Source organism: Sciurus carolinensis, chromosome 1 (assembly GCF_902686445.1).
Source record: "Sciurus carolinensis chromosome 1, mSciCar1.2, whole genome shotgun sequence".
Taxonomy (NCBI): Eukaryota; Metazoa; Chordata; class Mammalia; order Rodentia; family Sciuridae; genus Sciurus; species Sciurus carolinensis.
In genome coordinates this window covers 160384298-160408682 of record NC_062213.1, presented here as the reverse complement: position 1 = coordinate 160408682, position 24385 = coordinate 160384298, and positions in this window count along the sequence as shown.

Here is a 24385-nt window from a genome sequence, read left to right as displayed (position 1 = left end):
TGTAGATTACAAAATGGAGAATACAAACTCCTGCACTCTACTTCCCTAACTTGAAGTACTAATGTTGATCCATAAGAAATGCCTTACAAATAATCCCATATACTTGAGATGAGTTCGAGTGTAAAAGATGACCTTTATGATATTGAATAGTTCTCCTCGATTCATTTATTAAGCTAACTATTAAGCCTATAACCAGGATATTATTGTCATACTCTTAATGCAAAGCCCAAGCTCTTCCTTCTGGAGAATGGGTTTAAAATTTAAGTATATGCCACACTCACAGACCCTGATGAGAAAATCACTCCAAGTGGATTATTGCACATGGCATTTATGTAACAGCCACATGTCAGATAAAGCTCAGGGCATGAGCTCATGGCATCCAAGCTACAATGGCATGAAACTGCCCGTTTGCTTCATGTTCACAGTAATAGTAATTTTAACAGCAAAAATAGTAGCAATAGTTTATAGTAATAATTTGATATCAGACATTCAAATAGATTCCTTTGCTTGGATAATATAATAAAGGTTAGATTCCTTCCTTTCAAAATAAAGTTCAGAAACTTTTTGCTATTTACAAAACTAAAAAGTTTATATACAGCAAGTCTATCTATGTTGTTCTGGATGGGTAAGAATTTACAAAGAGAGAGAAAGAGAGGGAGAGAAAGAGAGAGAGAAAAAGAGAGAGCAAGCTCTGCATGTAAAGTCACAGGAACTTTGGAGTTGTGGTCTAATTAAACTGCTTGTCAGCAGGATCTGAATATAACTGTAGTGAGGGAGGGTTTCCATGTGGGGAGGGAGGCCGGCAGCTTTTGAGACTTCTAGTAATCAGGATTCCATTTTAGATTGGTTTATGTTCTTTACTATAATCCCTGTCATCATCCCTCCATTTAGTAAAAGTCTATTATATATATATAATATAATATACATATATATATATATATATATATATATATGCCTTCTGTCAGTTACGCTTGGAGAGTGAATAAGAATATTTTCAAGAAATAGGACAGAATAGGGAGAGACATGGGAGCAGCCACAGAGGTAATAGTGTGAGCTGATTGGTTGAGAACCCAAAATCCTCAACAGGATCATAAGCAGCTGATCTCCTCTGTGCCACAATTCCTCTTAAATCTTAAGGAGGACACTGGACTGCCACTATAGACAGGAGAAGTCACTCCAGGCCATTTTATCTGCTCTAGTGAAGGAACTGACAAGTGACCTACAGAGGGCCAAAGCACATGGGGCCAGTGAGGTCAACTTCCCAGGCATTGAGGGAGATCTTGCTAGCATCAGATCTACATATTTTCTGACAGTCATGAACAGGGGATGCTAATGACTTGGCTTAGTAGTGACACCTAAGTTCTTCCAGTAACCAAATAAGCACAAAAATCCTTTGCTCCTGTTCTCATTCCTGGTTTCTTGCTTCCAAATGTGTGTGTTGTTGGTTATTGTTCAGTTTTCTTTCTTTAAGAAAATTAAAAATTTCCATCCTAAGAAGCAGCCACAAAGCTTTTCTGTAATTACCAAGAAACCTCTCAATTCTATAGGAGATCCAACTACTCACACCTGGTTCAATGCTGGGTGGTTTTGGTAGGCTTTGGGGTTTGTTTTTGTTTTGTTTTGTTGTTTATTTTTTTTCTTCTGCTCTCTGCAACCAGTACAATTTGGAGTGATATTTTAATTTATTATTAGGGGAGGGACAGCAACTGGTTTTTAATGGTTACAGAATGGTGGCTTGCAACCCTGGCCCAGCTGCTGTCACCGCAGTGCCGCAAGCAGACTTGGAGCATCTTGTCTCAGGCACACATCAGTGCTCCCGCCTGCTGCCTCCCTCCCTCCCAGTGGACAGGCCACCACCTGCTACTGGCAGAGCGCCAGCCCTTCAGGGAACAACTGTTCTCTTGCTGCTGGGTGATAGGACAGGCAGACAGGGGATTTCAAGAGAACCAGAGAAAGACACCCTCAAACCAGCCACCCCAACTTCACCCATCTGCCTTGCTTGTTAACCAAGATCACAGTAACCAGGGCCATGGAGAATGGGCTTTTGGTCAAATAGTGATCCAGATCGTTCTGTCTCCTTTTCCCTACTAGTCTTTCCCAAGGCTAATGTTGCCATTTATTTATTCAGGCCATAAGCATTTATTGAGACTCTGTTATGTGCCAGGCAATTTGCTAAGTGCTAGGAAAGCAGACTTGAATACCTCATTCCCTGTCCCTAAGAAGGTCATAGTTTAGTGGAGTAGACAAGATACACCAGCTAATAAATTTTGATACAACACTGAGAATGTAATAGCAGACTTAAAAACAAAACTTGTAGAGAAAGAACACTGATATTTCACCCAGGCAGGAAACGTGGGCTTTGAAAACTGTTAGCCTTAATGAGAATCCTAGTTTCCCTCTTGCTACCTGTTTGATGTTAGATAATGTGTTTAAGATCTCTAAGTCGTGGTCACCTATCAGTAGAAGATTAGGTAAGATAATGCAGTGAAGTCCTTTAATATGGCACATAGTAAATATTTTGTAAATAAGGGCCATTATTTCTCAATGCGACTTGCATCTAAATGCCTCTCCCAGAGAGGTAGAGTCCCAGCCACTGCACCCAGGCAGGGGATCTGTTAGCCCAGAAAAGATGGGAGAATGGAGCCAGCTAGTGGGATCAGGGATTGGAACCAAAGAAGACCCCAAACATCTTGGCCAAGAACAAAGTCGGAGTACAAGGTCAGGTGAAAACTAACTAGACTATCAGACAGGAAGGGCCAATCAGAGTGAAAGGAATAAAATCCAGGACAACAGCACAGAAAATAGGAGACATCAGGCAAAACCCATTTAGAAAGGAAAATACAAAGCAGAGGTGAAAATCTAGCACAACAGAAATTTGAAAAGATTTGTCAGAGGAGGTGGCATTTGATCTGGGCCTTGAAAGATGACTGGGAGCTTGCTGGGAAGAGAAGCTTGGAAAGTACATCATTGATGGGGAAGCAGCATATGCAAAGGAACACAGAATTAGGGAAGAGTAAGCATGTCATAGTGACTGGAGCAGGTAGAGAAAAGTGGAAGGAGGTAAGGCTGGAACAGGGCAGGAGCCAAGACACAGAGGAGCTTGCATGCCATACCCAGGACCAAGTCCTATTCTTCAGGCCAATGTGGCCATATAGCAATCTCCCATTAAGATTTAAGAATACTCAGGCCTTGTACTTTCTGAGCTGAACTGGTCTGGAGAAGGTCTGGCCATGGGTAATTTTTAAATCTCTCCAAGTGATTCCATTGTACAGCCAGGGTTGTGAACTGCCACTACAGCCAGTCAGAAGTCAAGGAAGATTCTCCTTGCATGCCCAGAACGCTATGATGCTAAAAGAAGACATTCATTTAATTTCAGCAAACATTATTAACACTGACTTGGTGCCAGGCCCTGTGCTGGGGCCTTGTAAATATGGAGATGAGTAAGACAGGGTCCACTGCTCTGTTTACCTCCTGAGAGTTAATGAATCATGTTCACCTTCACTGTCTTCTCTTGACTGGGAGTCAAGAAGGAATGTGGTTGCAGTCTTTCCGGGGAAGCAGTATACATAATCACCTCGGTCATCAGGAGGCCTACGCTGAGGTCGGGTGCTGAGCTGCAAGTGGAGAAAATGAATTGAGCAATCTTTTATAGAACAAAATCAATAGCATCAGAACAAGCAACCACACCAGCAGCTGAGGCTGGTAGGAGGAGGGGAGAGGTAAAGAGGAGGGGAAAGAGGACTTGTGGGAGAAAACAAGGACACAGCAATGTAGAGAAGACAGAGGTGTTATGGAGGGAGGGAGGCAAAGGGCCCAGGAGAAGGGGTGGGGGATGAGGTGGTTATGCCACCACATCCCTGTTGCCTTAAACCTCCTCCACCTGTCGGAAGCCCTGAGTGTAAGTTAAGTACAAGGTCTGAGGAGGAACCTGACATTTGGCAAGTTCCAGTCACTGTGCAAGATATTTCCATACATAAATGTAATGTGATCTTCACTATTAGTTAATTTCACAAATGAGAAAACTGAAATCCTAAAGATCACAAGGCTACCAGTCTGTGTGTGAGGAAGTCATTTCTCTCCTTTTAGATAAAGAGAGATGTAGGGGGAAGTAACTTTGATAATAAAGATGAACTTCAGAAATAATTATTTCTCCACCTCTGCCTACATGTAATCTTCATGCAAGACTCAGAGTAGACAGAATCTCACAAATCATCTGGTATGGATCTGAGTGAACCCTGAACCAGGGCCTCCTTGACCGACCCTCAGATAAGACCCTCAGCTGATGTCAAAACACCATCATTCAGGTTCATGACGAAGATGAAAGACAGGAGTAAACACCACTGTGAAACCACAGAGAACACTTTTTAAGAGTCCTCAGCATGACATATTCCCAGGGGAGTAAGATGGGAGAGACTGTGCCTCCCACATGGGGCCTGGGATGGCCCACAGGGTGAGAAATGAATGCACAGCAACACACCAGCATGAGAAATAGGCTTTTGGATGAGCAGCAATGACTAGCTCAAGTCCCTCTGTGCCATTAAATTGCATGACAAGGTCATTTGTGATTGCTTTAAATACACACCCAACTCACACGAGGTCAGGCAAAGGGGAAATTTATTGGAAGGATACTTGGTTATGTCATAAAGGTGGGATAGTTTGTTATGGTCTGAATGTTTGTATACACCCCCACCCCCATTCACATTAAATCATAACCATTAAGGTGATGGCATTAGGATGTGGGGCCTTTAGAAGGTGACTAATGTGAAGAGCCCTCATGAATGGGATTAGTACCCTTATTAAAGAGGCCCCAGAGAGCTTTCTTGCCCCTTCAACCATGTGAGGACACAGAGGGACCACATAAAACACAAGCTAAGCAGTGGACCCTCACTAGACACTGTATTTGCAAGCATCTTGATTTTGGACTTCACATACTCTAGAACTAAGAGAAATAAATTTCTGCTGTTGATAAGTCACCCAGTTTAAGATATCTTGTTATAAAAGTCCAAACAGACTAGGATAGTGTTGAACAATTGAAGTTCAGAAATGAGTGGTAATAGTTGGACCTTGCTGGGACATAGCTCATAAAGATTTGCCCCATCTCTTTTCTATTCTCTGGTTTTGCACAACCGGTTTTCTCATCTGTCACTGCAGACTGTCTTCTTCTGCAAGGTGGAAAATATGGCCACCAGCATTTTCTGGGCCTCACATTGCAGATTCCACCAACAGAGAACTAATTTCTTCTGTTAGAATTTCTTGTGTTAGAACTTGAAAAATCCCAGGGAAGAGAGGGAATCTGTGGAGAGTTCTGCCTGCTTCAGCTTAGGGAGGCACCTCTCCCTGTAACAATCAGTTATTTCTACAGGAACAAGGTTCATGCATTCATGTTAAGTGGAGAGTGGGAGGGAATATTACCAGAAAAAAGAAAGGGGATTGATAGCTTGAATTCCATGTCACAAACCGAAAGAAGACCCTTCAGCACCAGCAGAGCAAGGTAGATGGTGGAGGCTTCACATGCATTATCTGCAAAATAATATATAATACAGAAAAACAAATAAGATGACCCTCATCTTCAAAGTGCTCACAATGGCAAAGTGGCAGATTGTCATGCCCATTTTCTTACTGAGTCCATAATCAGAATATATTTCTCAGCCTGCTTGTGGTCAGAGATGTCTTGTGACTGACTTATGACCAATGTGATGTAAGAAGGGGTCATTGCCACATCTGTTTCATGGAAATGTTCCTCATGCAGTATACCATGTGCTTCTTCCTTTGCTGCTGAAGTGAATGAAAACAGCCTTCATGTCAACTGAGAGAGCCATGTATTGAAGATTGCAGAACCACAGATGGAAGAAGCCCAGCTCCATGAACTGCTGTATAGAAAAGACCCACTAACTACAAGCATGCACTCTGGGCTCTTGGATTAGCAAGAATAAAAATTAGATGGTAAGCGTTATGATTTAGAGGTTTATTTGTTATAGATGCTATGTCTGCCTTCATCAATATAGTTTGTAAACATTGCATTAACTGGAATTAACTACTTTGATTTTCAGCTCTGTGGCAAACTTGCTGGATGACTTAAGGAAAATGACTTCACTGCTCTGAGTCTCCTCATCAATTATATCTGTGTCACATAACTTTCACTAATGAATAGAGATAATGCCTGCAAACAAATGTGAATGCTGAAGTACTTCACAATTTCAGGATAGATTATGAGAAACTTATTTCTGTCTTGCCATTTCTCAAGTATGCCAAGATATAATTTTAGTGGCTTAGAAAGTTTTTGAGTTTCTCATTGAAAGCCTCCTATTTAATAAGAGGATACTATGTAGGTTATAAGAATATATTTTTTCCCATTGAACTCAATAAAGTTATTTTCACTTTAAATTTTTTTTACATAAGTGGCACTTAAAGATTTTTTATTTCTTACATTAGCATTAAAAGAAAATAGTTTGCTCACCACTGGTATTAGCAAGCTTCATTAACATCATGAAAAAATCAAGACTGAATTAGGGGAAATTTTTACAACTTTGTCCTTAGTGATTGGCAGGTCTCAGTCTTGAACCTGGAACCTCTGACTTCAAGCTCATGTCTCCTGTTCTCCCTGCAATCCCTCCCTGCCACGGTGCTCAGGACTGCCACTGTCACTGGAGGTTCACAAGAAGCCGTGGTTAAGGGCTCAACCTCAACAGACCCTTCCTTTCACCCTCACCAGATTGCTTTTAGTAAAGACTCATGTACCCTGTGACATCAACAATTTTCATACTGTGCTCCTCTCAGTTCCAGGGGACCCATTTACATTGGAGTTTTGGGGGAAATCTCTTCACAGCCACTTTAACCAGAGTAGCACTGACCTTTATGGTACTATTTACATACTAAGTTTCTTGTTAAGACTTCCTTTGAATAAAGAGTTCCCTAGTTAAAAAAAAAAAAAAAAAAAAGGAAAAAGAACGTTGAAAGCCATTGAATCAAGTGAACTTTGGGGTCATACTAGGCAAACAAAGGAGATAGGGTTTCCTTTTCTAATGCCAAGTGGGATGCTAACTTTTGTGTCTTTAAGCAGGGCTCTTCAAGACCTTCATTTTGCTATCTATAAAATGGAAAACTAGGTGATAGGAGACCCAGTGGGTGAGGCAATCCAGTTTAAGGTATGCACTCAGCATTGGAGGTAGGGCCAGGGAAGGGAGAAGGGAGGACTAAGAGGAGTAAAAGCCCAAAGAAAGACATTTTAACTTTATTTTTAAATACTCATTGAGTTAAAACTATGAATTGTGCAAAACATCAAAAATAAAACATGAAGGAGCTGGGGAGATAGCTCAGTCGGTAGAGTGCTTGCCTTGTAAGCACAAGGCCCAGGGTTCGATCCCCAGCACCCAAAAAAAAAATAAAATAAAATAAAACATCAAATCAGATACAAGGCTTACAATGCAAGATCTGACAGTGAGGGATATGGATCACACAGGGAACAGTGACCCTCAGGAGAAAGGAAGAGTACCAATTGAAAAATAAAAATCTTTTGGTTTCTCTGGAGATTCCCTCCCCCCCCCCCAAAAAAAAAACAATTCAACCACAGTCCGCTTCACAGAGCCCTAAGTCCCTCTCCAGGTTTTCTGCCCATTTCTTTTGAATCAGTGGTAGAGGCTGAAAGTAACCAAGTCGCTTCTTCAATCATGACTCAGCCATGCATTTGTCATTTTTAAAGCATCCACCTACAGAACACCTCATACATCCAACACACCATACCAGGCACTGAGGTCCAGAGAAGAATTAAATTTGATCAGGGTGCCCTGATCTGCTGGGGAGATTTGTAAAGCACTCGCAGTGCACTAAGAGGATGATGGAGAGACATAGGAGTGAAAGCAGAGGAATCATGGGTGGCCTTTCCTCACTCCACAAAAAACTCTAGGTTCCTTTTTCCCCTGCTCCCTCACCTTCCTGCACCTCATCTATACCTCTTGGATGCACCCCTTGTGCTGAATCAACAAGATCAGGCACAGACATCTGCAGTAAGAAAATAATGAGGGCAACAGAAGGTCACTGCAAATAGAAGGCAGTTATGTTGCTTCATGATTTAAAGTACTAAATGGTACATTTATTTCCATTAACTGCAATGAGATGGTGTTCACGTGGGGGTAACAGTGAGATTTTCATGATCACTTTAGCCTATCTGGTTATAGAACCCACTAGGTTTCCTGTGTATTGAATGTGCCTGAAACATTGAAAAATAAAGGCTGTTCTGTACTTTATCTTCCTTGCTCCCCTCTACCTGATCTTTTCTGGTTATAGAAAAAGTCCTCATTTTTCAATCTTTCAGTTAAGAAATATTTACTGAGCCCTGGTGCATGCAAGCCAGTGTGCTTTTTACAGACATATAAATGAAAAAGAAATGGCCCCTGATTCCAAAGACCCAACAATATAATGGGGAAAACAACCAAGATTACTAAATTCAATGTGATTGGTGCTACTTTAAAAGCAATACCAATGTGGATGAGGAACATGAGAGAGGAGCACACCAGCAGATCGGGGGAGTCCTACAAAAGCTTCCTAGAAAAGAAGCCCAATGTGAATAAGGAGTTAAGAAGCATGGCCAGTCAAATAGATGGGGGTTGCAAGGTGTCCCTGAAAAAGGAGTTTGTCCTCATGAAGGTACTGCCCAGTGAAATGCTCAGGGTTAATGTGCTAGTAATCAAGAACTCCTCTTTGGCAGGCACCATGCACTCTGGAGTCAGAGACTTCCTTCTCATCTTTGGTCTATACTTTCACCTCCTATAAGGCATGACTATGAAACTAAAATAAGAAAGTTGGTGATGTGTTTCATAAAGTCTGGCATCAGACTGTTCTTGCCAATGGTGTTGGATCGGGATAATATATATGGGCATTGGGTATGTGAGTGTGTGGATCAGAGAAGAGAATCTCAGGTATGTCTTTGTGGGATTGACGACTTACTTTATCTATACAGATAGATATCTATCTTTATCTTCATTTGTATAATGAAGTGTCTATCTCCCATATGTTCCCCCAAATCCACTCCCAATCATACATCACCAACTCTGCGCCCTTAGAGCAGTCCTTATTTGGGTTTCATTAAAGGTCTCCTTATGGGTCAAGCAATGGAGGGCAGTGTAGGAAGTCAGGGAGAAGGAAAAGTGCAGCTGACCTCACTTCTTTGCCATCATTTCAGACTGCTGCATCTCAGCATAGCGTCACTATTCCTGTCAGAGGTCCCCTCCCTACCATTCTCTATTCTCCAGACTCTGTTACCTGCCTTCTTCCCTTATCTCTTACACAAAAGAGTAAACATAGCTAGCTGTACTCTAGCCCCAGGATGCTGCACTACTAGCCTTTTCATTTCCATACAACCTACCCTTCCCTTTATAAATAAATATTTATTCAATTTTTATTTAATTGCCTGGTTTGAATGTGCATCTATTTCCTTCTCGAAACCTGAATAACACGTTCCATAAATTCCGCAAAGAGACACAAATAGACATGTGGATGTGAGAAATAAGAAAGTAGATGCATAATGTATGTTCTCTACAAACATTTACACCATTGGAGACAGTCTGAGAAGCTAAGCCAGTTGATTGCTAAACAAAGGAGGGGGTGTCTCTCCTTCCTGTCTCTCTCTCCCCATTAAGCTAAACCAATGAAAACAGACTATATTTTAATCTGTACTCACAACATCATGCTCAGAAATTGGGGCACAGAATATGTGTTCAATGGGTTTGCACAGAGTGGAAAAGATGAGGAATCTGAATGGTAACAAGGGTTTCTAATCTAGTGGGATAGAAAAGATCTCCCTCTCTAGAGGGAGATAAGAAAAATTGAATGACAAATCTATGTTTGCTGCTTCCTCCTTACTCACATATGCATAGACACTCACATCACAATTACAGCTTTTTTTTTTAACATTTCAAGAAATCTTCACTTGCTCATTCTAACTTCAATTAAAATAACATACCTTTGGAGGTCCACAGGAAAAAGTCCTGCTTTTCACTTTATGGGATCAGCACAGAAAACTGCAATCCCGGACATGGGATGGGAACTGCCATAGAATCAAGAACCCCAGTGCCAGGTGCAAGTTTGGAGGCCTTACAGCCAGTCCTGCACACTGTGGGCTTCTCTGCTGAAGACCAGCAAGGTCAGGGAGGTCCCTCCTCTCCTCAGGCGGATCAACCTTTACTGATAGGATGGGCTGGCTTCCTGGATCTCATTCAACATATGCCTCCCATACTTCAACTCTCTCTAAGAAGAAGCAAATATTCTCCTCACAGACTCTTCCAGGACCTCAAGGTAACTGTTTCCCATAAATGTTCTGAATTTAAATATAGGAGATGAGGGCATGGGCTAAGACACATGAGTTGGATAGGACCAGAAGGATCATAGCTGAGAGATCCCTCTCTGGGCCCCAGTTCCATCTTGTGCCAGCCAAGATCTCTCCAGTTGTAATCATAGCCTCTGGTTACTGGTGTAGACTGCTCTCAGTGGGGCCCCTTTGAAACTAAAAATTGGCCAATGTATGTAAATACATGAATTTCTCTACGAGAAGGGCTATGCCTCCCACATGTTGTATGTTGTGACCAAACATTGGGGTTAAAGAGCTGGGAGGCTGGAGGAGAGGCAGGTAAGGCAGGTCCCACAGGATGAAGGAAGGTTTCTCTGCACAGAGAACAGCATATGGAAAAGCATGGAGGAGGGGAAAGGGTCTAGCCAGTCAGATTCCAAAGTATCCAGTGAGATTGCAGAGGGTCCTAGGGAGAGCTAAGTCAGGGCCAGGCAGGAAGCAGGCCCAACACCACAACCTTCCAGTCATGACCTTGTGCAAGCCACTTCTCCTGTCCACAAAATGAAGAAGTAGAAGGCTACATCATTTCTAAAGGCCTCCCTATGCCATAAATCACCAATTCTAAAAACACCTCACATTTCTGTAGCTCTTCACAGTTCATAAAGTACATTACCTCATTTCATTCTGCAGCACTGAAGGCAAAACTTGGCAGAGTTCAGAATTGACCTTACTCTTTCCTGACGACTTTTCAACTGGAATGCAAAACTCAGGGCATTCCCATGATTTTGCCTCTGAACCACTCTCTCAAGAAACTTATCACCCCCTTGCTCAGCGCGCACACACAGACACACACACACACACACACACTTTCTTAAGGACAAAATCATTCATTTAAAAAGAGTTTTTACGTTTATATTTCAAAAAGTGGCCCGCTGCCCCTGTTTCTACTCCAACCCCAGTTCAAACAATAAACCGAGAAGGTCACTTCCTGTGATTGGAAGGCAGAGAAACCAAACTCAACCCAAGAAGTCCTGAGTGCTTTGGGAATTAATCTAACATTGCTGACTATGGGGTCTGAATCAAGAGTATCCAGAAAAGGTTTTCTAGTGGGAAAAAATTAAGACAATGGGATCAGGGAGCACTCAGCTCCCTCAATCTAAGAATTGTACAAATTTATTCTAAAGGGCTTTAATAACCTAAACTATATAATCATGGGATATGCTAGAAAGTTACTGTTAGTTTACATTCTAATGTTGCATAGCTGAGTGACCTAGAACAAGATAACTATATCTCTGGGCATCTGTTTTCTTATCTATAAAATTAAGCATTGGATTAAATAATCAATGAAATTTCAGTTTCTTCATTCACTCAATGCACATTGATTGAGCATCTACCCTACATCAGATACTGAGGAAGGTAATGGAATAGAACAAAAATTTTTAATTAAAATTAAATGTGTGTTTGTGCACATGTGTATGTGTGTTTACATGCATGTGTACCCACTTCCTCAGAGGTCACATTTAAGTTGGGGAGGTAGATGTGGAGACAACACATGCAATGAAGAATAAATCTGTGCAGTGATAATCATGTATACAGAAGGAGCACAGAGGAAAGAATTCTTCCTTATGGAAGAGTCAACAAATCCAAGAAAGAGAGAGAGATGCTTAAACCAGATCTGGAGGTGAACAAGGCAGAGGGAGACATTTCATCAACAGGAAGCAAAGCAAATGAAGACAGGTTTAGGGAGGCAGAATTAGTTTGTAATGCTTAGATCATCAAGTGGAGGGAGAGAAGTGGCTGGAGATGTAGGCAGGATCCAGGTCACACGAAGTCAAGTCCACTTGGCCAAATGGTGAAAAGTCACTCAGCATGGTAATCAGAGACTAGTATGATCAGCTGAGTTCAGTAAATGTCACTCTGGTTGCCATAGAGAATATAGACCGGAGGGGGGCAAAAATAGAAGCAGGACCTCACTAAGAAGATGAAAATAATGGACTTATTCCAGAGGAGATCAAATCTGGACTAAGGCAGCATCCATGGAGATGAAGAGAAATATGTGAATTTAATAGCTTTTCCAGGAATGCTAGGTGTGATGTATTTATTTAGTAACTATTTACATGGCTTTTCCTATATGCCAGCCATTGTTGCAAGCTGTTAGAAATATTAATTAATTTAATCATCATACCAAACCTATGAATATGGTTTACTATAATCTCCATATTACAAACAGATGGGATAAGTGAGGTGCAGAGAGGTTGAATCACTGACCCAGGCTCCCATAGCTAGTGAATAGGTTGTCTTCCCCTGGAGTCTACATCCTTGCCTCCTTGCCACCAATGCTAGGTTGCCAAGTGTGACGCTATATTTCTGGCTTTGTCGCCTACTGGAGGGATGGTCAGGCCATTCCACTTCCTAATGGGAGAAACACCTGAGTTCATTTGGGTGCTTGTTAATCAAGGCTCCTGTGATATGGTGGAAAAGCCCAGCAGGAACTGGCTAAGTGGGTATAGAACAGAGAATCCAGTTCTAAGCTGGTGATCTAGATTTTGAAGTCATCTTTGTAAAGGTGGCAATGTCACCCAGGGGTGGCCAAGACTGCCCAACACTCTCTCTGGTATGGCCCATGTGAAACAGCAGGATGGTGTCCCTCAGGGAGCACATCTGATTTTGATTACAGATCAAGAACCATTCCTCATTTCCTGTGGAATGTTTGTTATTCTGCTAGTTGTGAACGAGCTCTTGTTGAAGAATGTGGCTATTTTCACAAGAGCCTTGTGAAGTATTCCAAAATACACAAAAACAATAAGCAATTGAGTTCTTATAGAAAATAAAACTTTGACAGAGAACCTATAAGAAGAAAGTGGAGCAGACGGAACCTCTTGCAATCCTTGATTTCATAAAATCCTGCTTAGTATCCTGCTTCTTAATATTTCAGAACCTAATTGTAGTCACTGGTACATGATACTGGACCTGTAATTTGGTCATGCTGGTTCTGTATTTACATTTGTTTATTTAAAAAATTAGTGAAAATGAAAAATTGAAGAAAGAGGAGAGCTTTTAAAAAATAGTTTGCAGCTACAAGGTTGAAAACTGATTTACTGAATGATGATTATATCCACTTGAAAGTAGAGTGTTCTGTTTTATTTTTTGAGCTCAAATAATACTGATAGAATTTATAGAAAGCAAAAATAAGACTCTCCAAATGCAGGCATGCTACTTCATTAACATGCAGCCCAATCCACTCTTCGATCATAACAAATAAACATATTAAACTTTTACTCCGTGCCAGGCAGTGGACTTTGTGCCTTCCATCCATTGCTTCATTGAGATCTCACAACTGCCAGGCAAGGGAAGAATTACTGCCTTCATTTTAAGGATGATGAAACCATTGTTCAGAGAAATAGATTCACTTGCTTAAGCTCATTCAGGGGATAAATGGCAGACTGACACTGTACCAAGCCCACACTAAGTTCAGGCAGTAATCAATGTGTCTCTCAAACTCCAGGGCCCAGGCATTTCCCCAAGACCAACACTATTTCTCTTGCTCTTTGGAAGTCCTGCCCAGTATTCTTCAACAGCCCAATCCAATCCCTCTGTTATGGTTTGGATGTGAGGTGTCCCCAAAAAGTCCACATATGAGACAATGCAGGAAGGTTCAGAAGAGAAATGATTGGGTTGTAAGATTCTTAACCCAATCAGTGAATTAATCCCTGGTGGGATTAATTGAAGTGGTAGGGTGTGACTGGTGGAGGTGGAAATTGGGACATGAGGCTAGGGGGGAGTATATATTTTGTTTCTGGAGAGTGGAGTCCCTCTCTGCTTCCTGATCACCATGATGTGAGCTGTTTCTCTCTGCCACTCTCTCTTGCCATGATGTTCAGTCTTTCCTCGAGCCCTGAGGAATGGACCCAGCCTTCTATGGACTAAGACTTCTGAAACCATGAACCCTCAAATAAACCTTTCCTCCTCTACAGTTGTGCTGGTCAGAGCCTTTTAGTCACAGCAGCAAAAAAGCTGACTAAAACACCCTCCTTCCAGACATCTCCCACCCCACCTCCATAACCAATGCCAGCCTACACCACCTTCTTTCTTTGCACCTTCCCGGCTTGACTGCACCACCTACATTGTCATTTGGGGCTTGTGGGCTTCCCTTGGGTGCATCCTACCTTTCCCACAACACTGTAAGCCCTTTACAATCTAGACTCACAAACCCCTTGGAATGGGGATCTCACTCAAGTTGTTTAATAAATGTTGCCAAATTAACTGAGGAGTCCTTTGTGAGGTACTCCAGTGGAGCCTATAATAAAAAGCACTCCTCCTGTCCTCTTCAATCCTGAAGAAATTAGAAAACAAGCAAAGGAGTGGCAGATGAAGCTCTAAAGATCCACTTTTTGAGAAACTTGAAGTTTTCCTGTAGACTCTGATTATTTTAAATAACATTAGTACTATGTGGATAAGCCATCCCAGCCTCTAGTATCTCGGGACTTTGAACTAGTACTGGACGGTGATTTTTTTCCTTCCAGGTCATTCCTTCTGACACCACCAAAAGCTTAGATTTTTTTTCCCGGAACTTCTATACTTTCAAATAGTCAAATGCTCCACTTCCTAACCACAACCTCAACTTTCCCAATTCTTCCATGCAATACTTCCTCAAGATTATAGACTTTTCTAATCACCATGCTCTATCACGGTGAGAGTTCCTAGATTCTTACTTCAGTCCTTACCAGTACCTACTCTTACCCCATTTCCTTCAGACTCACCAACCTGCCATGTCAATTGTCATATATTATTCTGCCTAACATTTTATCTTCCCTGAAAAACTGCAGACCATAAGAAGGGAGGGACTTCTTTTTTTATTTCTTTATGTTTAATTGATATATGATGACATTTATGGTGTGCAATGGTATGATGCATTTCTGTGACCAAATTAGAGTAAGTAGTATTCCCATTTCATTAAACAATTATTATTTCTTTGTATTTGGGGCCTACAGATTTCTCTTTTCTAATTCTTTATAAAAATATAATAAGTTGTAAATTATAGTCATGCTATTATGCTGTAGAACACTAAAACCTACATAAAAATAATTTTAAGGAAAGATCAATTTCAGTACCTGTGCTGGTAAATTGGAGGATTTACACTACCGTGAGATAAAAAATGACTTTGTATCACCAAAACCAAGACCCCAGCAACTTGGGCTTGGTTATAGCAGGGATAGCCAGGAAGGACACAATGAAGTGCAGCTAAGAAGGGGAGATGTTGGCTTCAGGAGAGTGGTCCTACTCCTTCCCAAGAGGAAAATAACAGTATGTCTTCCATTAGCCTCACCTAAATTTTTTTAGAGTCTTACAACCGTAAGATTAAATAAGAAAGACAAAAAATATACATGGGGCAAGGCATAGGGAAAAGCATTCCCTTTAACTGTTAAATAACTCACCAAATTTCTATCCCATTCTGCTTATTCAGTATATGTCAATGAAGAATGACAGCATCTTCTACAAGACTCCTGGGAGTAGCTGAAAAACCATTAAAGACTAAATCATAATACTCATAACAAAAATGTATATTGAGCATTTACTATACACTAGGAATCTCTTCTTATAATTACCATATGTTCAATCCAATTATGAGTCCCACTGTACAGATGAGAATAAACAAAATTAAATAAAATTTATAAGGTCACACATGAATTATAGGGCGGGATCAAGACTCAAATTCAATATTTCTAACTTTACAGGCTCTTGGTGATGACAGCACATAAGTAACCATTCCATTTTTTACCTACAAGATAAATAATTCCAAGTCATATAACCTGTACTTATAGTGCTTATGTTTATAGTGCATCAACTCTCTTAAAATATGGCTCCCAGAAGCTGTTAACCTTTTATTCTTAACTTCTACTGAAATGATGATCTATGTCAACAGCAAACATATATGCATGCCAATTGAAGGCAGTTATTACATCACATTAGGTAGGATGAACTTGGAGTCCAAAGGCCCAGGCATAAAAGCAGACTCAGATCTTTATTGGTCATAACAGACTACTTCAAAGAAATTAGCATTCCAGAGCTCTTAATAGGGTAGTAAAGTTCACCCCGTGGCATTGTCATGAGGACTAAGTTAGATGGTCGCTTTAGAGTGTAAAGCACAAATTCTGGCACATACTAAGTGTGTATGAAATTGTTGCTAGGAAGAGAAGATGAGGGAGAAGGGAAAGGTCATCCGAACTCTACCAGGGCAGTATTTCTATCAGTCCAGAATTGAGGTATGAGGAGAGGAGAAAGGAAGTAGGAGCTTCAGTAAGAAGGAGTGAATGAAAACTCTTTCCGTAAGTATTGAGAGCATTGTTAATAACAGGGACCGTGTGTTGTTACCTGAATCTTCAGTGACTAGTGGAGTGTATTCTTTGAGTAGAACTCCATAAATGCATGTGAGACGAGACTAATCTTCACATTGTCCTCCTAGACTTTAGATATTTATTAACAGTTTCTTTGCTCTGAGACCCTTCTTGACTCTCCATCTGACCTCAACCATGGCACTTTTTCTCACCAGTGATATTACAGAAGAACATAACTGCCTTCTCCATCAACACTGCTTAGTGTTGATAATGTCCTTCGTGTGGATCTGTCAATGACTGCTATAGGCAGAAACTTAAGCTTTCTGGCCCTCGGTTTCCTCAACTTTAAAAATAGATGACTTAAAGGACTGTGGTTGGAATGCATATAATAATTATTACATTTTAACCATGTTTGACAGATTCAAGGGTCTCCCTTAAACACATTCCTTAAACACATTCTCATTTTTCACACTGACCCTGGAAGATAGGGAATAAGGTTCTTAGGAAAATGTAGTAGTGGTAGTTGTAGTGGTTTGTTCCAATCCTTTCTACTTTAGCATAGTATAGTCTGTTAATTTTTCTCTTACTTTGCAAATAATATAGGTATTTAAATAAATATTTTTAAAATATGACAGGAAATTTGGATTGATATCTGACTGTGTATCATGTTTTATGACTTAACCATTTTTATTGCCAGTTTTTCACTGACCCTCTTGGCAGAGTAGCCACAAAGATTGCCATTTGCAGATAAACACTATGAAGAGGTTGGGGCGGGGGTCTCTTTTAATTGCCTCAATAATTGCAAATCTGGAACCACACTTAACACTGATGCCCATGTTCTAGATTCCCACATTGTCACTAATGAAAAAGGAGGTCAAAAACACTGCAGAACACCATCCTCCAAAGATGTCTATGTTAGAGACACTTCTCTGTCTCCGTAAGGTTATCTACCTAACAAAAGTTTCAGTTTCCTGTGGCAGTGGATGGGGAGCTACCTAAATTCTGCTGGAGAAAGATTCCACCATTGAAAGATGAACTCCCCAGTCCTCGTGCTTCCTGCAGCACTGCCAGGTTTGCAGGCAGGGTAAGAAGGAAGCCCTGACACCCCATCTTACCACTGCTTTTATCTCTCCATGTGTTCTCTATTCCAGGATGAGTCATCGTCGTTTCTACATCTACATCAAGAATGTACACCAATTTGGTTACTCTTCTCTTCTGCACTGAAAATTTTAAATATCCTTAGAGTGAGTGCTCAAAAGTAACTTCAACAGTGCAGGTGTGTTAGCCTCTTGATCAATGTAAATTAGACTTACATTAAGTTTTTTTGTGTTTTCAAACATATTACTCTGCCAATTTATATTAAACCCAAGTTTAACTAAAACTTTTAACCACCGATTCTCAAACTTTGGTGTGCATCAGAAATGAATAGGTATTCAGGTCACAACTTAAAGATTCTAATTTAGTAGATCTGTGATGGGGCTCAAAAAATCTGAATTTTTTATGATGCCTCCCTCTCTCCAATATTTCTAGTGATGGTGATATTTGGAGTGCACATTGAGAACACTGCTTTAAATGTTCATTACTGATGCTTTAAAGTTCATGTCTGACTGGTGTTCTTCATAAGCACTTGACTTTGAAGATCCAAGTTCATAACATTGTACAGATTCACTTAAATCCACCAGTGAAAATTTGTGAAGGAAAAATAAATGATGACTTTGGAGATGATAAGACTAGTTGTGTTCAAAACCTGGCTCTGAAAAAAAAAAAAAAAAAAAAAAAAAAAAACATGGCTCTGCAAATACCCTTGTCTTGGGCAAGAATTTTAACTCTCTCAGTTTCAATTTCCTCATCTTTGACAAAGAATACATCCTACCTGGAATGCTGTGAACACTAAGAAAATGCATGTTCTGTGGCAGCACAGTGTCAGGTTACAGAAGTTGCCTAATTAATATATATGAAGTTCCCTCAGCTCATTCCTTCATGATTCTAGCCTATGGACATCTTTAGGAAATCTGATATTACCTCTCAACTAATTAACTCATCTTTCCAGTCTCTTGAAAACTTTGTTGGTATTTTTACCTCTGTCTTCCTCTTGACCAGTGGTACAAACCAAATATACACACAGAATCTCCTGGAAAATGTCTTATATTAACATCTTTAAAATACAGGTACTGGAGGGTTTGCACCAGATCCTTGAAATAAAAATCTCCAGAAGTCAAGGCTGAGGAAGTAGAGGCCTAGAAAACTCCCCAGATAATTCTGATATGTACCCTGATTAAAGAATCACTGACCTAACTAATAGATAATAATGTGATTTACTATGTACAAAAACCATAAAATGTGGGGATCCTTTAAGCTCTAAATGTTCATTCCTGAAAATGGACCCTGAGGAAATAATCAAAAATGAGTGCAAAGATTTTGTTTATAAGGACATTGAATACACACCTCTTTATAAGTGGAAAATGAAGGAAAGGAGGAAGAGGAGCAAGGGAATGAGTTGAAAGAGAGTTGAAGGAGAAGGAGAAGAAAGGAACTGTTTGCCCAGAAGCAATATATTAGGTATCATAAAAAATGAAAACAATATGTGGTACTACTTATTGCACCTTATTATGCAGTTCTAAAATAGACTGCTATGTTTTATAATGGTTACAAAAAAGTATGAAAAGTACAATCACGTTTTGTTGTTTAAAAATATCACAGAACGTTAGCAATAATTTTAATTGAGTGTTAAGGTTATAGACTAGTTTAATTTACTTTAAGTTTCTCTATCTTTTAATTTAATCTACTAAAAGTATCATTTTATATCAAACTTAAAATACTTTATTTTATGATTTGATTTAGATCAAAACTCTAAGTATAGCTCTAGAGATTTATATTCATTACTTAGAATTATTTGGTCATCATTGTTTAATTAGTTCTTAAGAGAATATCTGTTTATTGAGGATAGGTTGGGTACAAATACTGGCAGGGTTGTCTCATAGATGTTAGGCCGGATGGTCTTCAAACTAGTCTTCCAGGCTTTGCACTATTATTACTTTCTCTTTACAGATGATGAAAATGAAACTTAGCTAGGTTAACTAAGTAGTCAAAAGTTTAGTAAGTAACCAAAAATCAAAAAGCAAATGATGGGAGAAACTGAATAACACGAAAATGAAGAGTCCACAAAATCTCTAGGTATTATTTCTTACAACTCCATGTGAACCTACAATTATCTCAAAATAAAAAGCTTAATAATAAAAAGGCAAAGTTTTAGCAAAGCAGGAATTCATATATAACCTGTGGATGCCGATGTCTATACTTTCCAGTCCCACCAGCCCTAACGGGGCCCCATGGAGCTGTTATCTGGTCTTTTTTCCCAACTGTGCCCACTCAGATCCACTGAGTAACTTTGCTAGAACTTTGCAAAAGCCAGGCTCATTGTCCTCTACAGTATGACTGCTGAAGCTGTTCATGAAGGCCATTTGCCAGGTCTGTTAGGAGCAATGGAGGGGCAGCCTGCCTGTTCCAGTGCCAAGGCAGAGCAGAGTAAAGGAGTAAGAGTCAGTGGGCATTTTGCCTGACTGAGGACTCTGGGATTGGACCCTCCATAGATATGCAAATTGAATTCTGTGTAATTTGTGCTTTTCAATAACCTCAGCATGTGTTGGATGTGTACAAAAAGAACCATAAAATAAAATTGCAGACAAAGGGGGAGTCAGAACATAGAAAGGGAAAGAATCAGTTTATTCCTCAAGCCAAACAATGGGTCATAATAAATTCACCAGCCATTAGCTCTTTGGTTGTGTGGAACAAAGAGATTGAAATGAAATGGAGAGGTGGGGGGGAGAATCACAGTTAACTGTTAGGTGGCTGGCCTGCTTCCATTTGGCCAATAGATTGTAAGATGGGCCAGGGATCTGCCCTGGGGCATCTGCCACCTCCGCGGAACAGCCCCCACCAGTTTGCAACCCAGTCGTGGTTCTTCCATATGTTCAGGTGCCATTGGGACAGTTTTTCCTTAGGAAAAACATGTAATAAAAAGATCCATTTGAGAGCTAGGGATGTAGCTCCGTGGTAACATGCTTGCCTAGCACGTATAAGACCTTGGGTTCAATCCCAACACCACAAAAAAGAAAATAGTAATAAATATTTTTTTTAAAAATCTAATTGTGTTTGAATTGGACATCAATTGCTCTATAGTTATGTATTTCCAAAAGAATTATATGATAAACAGAGTGTAAAAGGATAAATAAAGAGATGTAAAGTGTGAAATAGGAGAGACAGAAAGAAAGTGAAGCAGAGAAAAAGGAGACAGAGAAACTGACAGAAAAGAAGAACCAGTACTATCATCAGTATTGTCACTACCTACTCCTATGAAGATGGCTGTAAACATTGTCGTCTGACCAGAACGTGTCTCTCTCAACCACTATTCTTCCTTATGAATTCCTTAGTTATTTTTAATGTGTCCATCCTAACAGATTCCAGGGTCCTTGACTGCTGGTCTGCAGTTCAACAGCATTACACCTGCCCCATTTTAGATACTCCAGCAATATTTATAAGGAGAATAAATATGTTTTGGAAGGAAGGAAGGATGGATGGATGGATGGATAGATGGATGAATGGACAGACGGATGAGGCTAAGCACACTAATTCTCATACTAGTTCTGTTGTTAATTCCATTGTACAAAAGAAGAAAGTAATGCCTAGAGAAACCCAACTATGAATTTTGACCCTGTAAAATAGCACCACTTACAGAGGATTCATATTCTGAGAAAAGAGAAGGCTGAGTGAGATGTGGACAGTCAATGGTTGGAAAAAGAGGAAGAATGATTGGGGAGAAATTGGGGCTGAGCTAAAAGGGGGTTCTGCTTAGTGCCCTCATTAAAGAGGACAAGGCTTTGGCTTTATGTGAAAGTGAGTAATGAAGTCTAGAGTGAGCATAAGCCAGAAACGTATGACATCATATTAGCATAAAATCAGCAGTTTAAGATAGACTCCTAAATCCTATTTGGCTCTGACAGCAGGTGGATGGGTTTGGGGATTTGCAAATTGGCCAAGGTCATCCCTGGTAGTCTTAATGCAAAATGAAGGTCAACAGAGATTTGATAAATAAACAGAAGTGCTCAGAGATTCTCGTGTCTGCATTAAAAAGAGGAAAGTGGTCAGGCAGTTTTGCTTGGGCGAGGCTGAAACAATCTCTCTCTTAAAGATATAAGCCCCATGGATCCCCCTTGCCATAATTTTCAGAGTAATATGATTTTTGACAAATTCATTAAGCAATAAGACATGACAGACTGTAAATTGCTCCACTGTTAATTTATGTCCACTATATTGTTAGGCAGTCAGCCAAAGTTTGGTCCTATCTGAGAGCAAAGATATAAATTGCTGTTGTGTAACCACAGTCTGGAATGCTTTGTAAGGATCAGAGAATGATCAAATTCTAGAATCGTCCACTCAGAGAATGAGAATTCAGTCCCTTACTCAGGCATTCACTTATGTTGAATGCCTGCTTTGTAACAGAACCTGCCCTTGAGCATTTTTCAGGGTTTGAGAATGCCCATGGAACATTTTCTACCAGTCTAAGTCCTACACTAAAGATAAGAAGTCATTTACAGAGCACAGAAGAAGGAGAGATCAGTGCTAGAGCAGTACGGATAAAGAGAGGGAATCAGGGAAGTCTCAAGAGAGATGATCTTTGAATGGGAATCTTTGACCTTCCACTCTACACATCTATGGGTTTGGTCAATAGTTCCCTTCTCTTATTCTCCAATGCCATTGCCTAGATTGTTGTCATACTGGAAGACAGAAGACGCCCATTAAGAAGGGAGATCTGGATGAACCATCAGTCATTGAGAGGAATATAAACGCTGAGGCTGGAAAGCTGTTCTGATGGCTTAGGCAACAAACAATAATAAAAGGAATAATGACTAATCACTGTCAGTCACTCCTGGGGATTTGTTCTTCTCAAGCTGCAGCACTGAGTTCAGACTCAGTCTCTCAGGGCTACTTTTAATGGGGAGGCTTTACAGACCTATTGCCTCATAATTAGGGGGAAAAAGTTAAGGGTCCCTTATTTCTCTTTAAGGATCTGGAGGAAGATTCAAAGGACTTTGATTTTGGACAGCATAAATCTCGCTGCTACCAGCCCTATTGCCTAATTAAAGGCAGAGTCCCTTCCACATACTCCTGAACTGAATCAACAGATGCACTCTGTGGATTTGATTCCTCTTTATGTTATCTACATAAAGGGGAAGAAATCATGGGAACTGATCCTACCTAACCTGAGGGAGCAGAATCAAGGGGCTTGACTTCCAAAAAGAACCAGGACTCCAGGTTTTATTCTACCCTCTCATTCACCAATTCCATGATCTTGAACAAACACATGTCACCTCTCCAGGCAGCTATGGAAATTAAGGTGCCATAATGCATGTGAAACGTCTAGCACAGAGTAGGCCCTTGAAAGATGCTCTTGAATCTGAATCTATAGTCAGCTAATATTGATCTTGAGAAACAAAGTTCCTATGGGAAATGTCCAACATGTTGGGCAAAAGCTTCAGATACAAAGAGTAAGCTCAATAAAATCATCAGCATGATCTCCTGGCATTGTGAATTTTTTGGTACTGGTCCAACCCCCAGAGACCTTTTATGAGGTCCCATTCTACACGGATACTGTTTGCAAAGTTGGCATGCTTTATTAGTCTTCTTCAACCCACACACAGGGAGACAGGCCCCAGGAGGTTGAGGGAAGTTTTGTTTCATGGGAATCTAGCTATGTGTGAAATGCACGGAGTCCTTGGGGATTTCTGACATGATTTAAATGTTATTTGCCTGCCCACTGCAGGAGGCTTTCCAGAAAAGGCACCTTGGCGGCTCACTAACTAATGGGAAACAGATGAAATGGTAAAAAAAGGATACTGGTGTTGGTCTCAAGAGGCCTAGGTTCTGTAGCTAAGCCCTGTCACATGGGAGACCTTGAGCAAATTAACTTTTCAGAACCTTAGTCTGCTTGTCAACCTACTATTTGGTAGCATTTCTTGACTCAAATGATAGAACTTCTGTGAAAGCACTTTATAAATCGTAAAGAGCCAACAATTGTGAGTGAGGGTTATAACTCTCATCATCATTATTTATGGTGATGGAATGTATGGACTTTGCCGCCAGTTCAATCATCTAGTCCTTATGTCCCCATTACCCCTTGGCATTTAGTCTTTGTCATTCCGGATCACAGCATGAGATAGAATTCATTGTCAGATGGTACAAATGGGGAGAATTTAGTGAGCTCCTACTGAGAGAGGTGTGGATTCAGTTAAGGGAATAAAAAAGGCGTGTTGAAATTCCAAGAGACCAATGACAGCTGGAAGCAGTTCCTGCTTCTACCATAGTTCAGGGAATCTTGAAGGAGGGGTCACCCAAAGGGATACAGCTATTACCAGATGCAAGACATCAAAGCAGAGGAGACTTCTCTCTCCTCCTGTCCACCAGTCTCCCATTGCTAAAACCTAATTGTAAGGCAACCAACAAAGGATCCAAACGAAGCAATTCACAGAATCAAACCCCTAAAGACCAAGTCTTTATGGTCATCTGTTATGCCCTCTGTTCAACTCTGCAGAGTGCTCTGTGTCTGATATCGAGGCAATAGCACCACTTTGTGAGCAGGGCTCTGAGTCACATAGGTCTGTCTTCAATCTGTCACATACTCACTGGGCAAATTGACTTAGCCTTTCAGAACCTCAGTATTCTCATCTGCAAAAGGGAGACTACAGGAGTGCCAATTTCATAAGTGAATGTA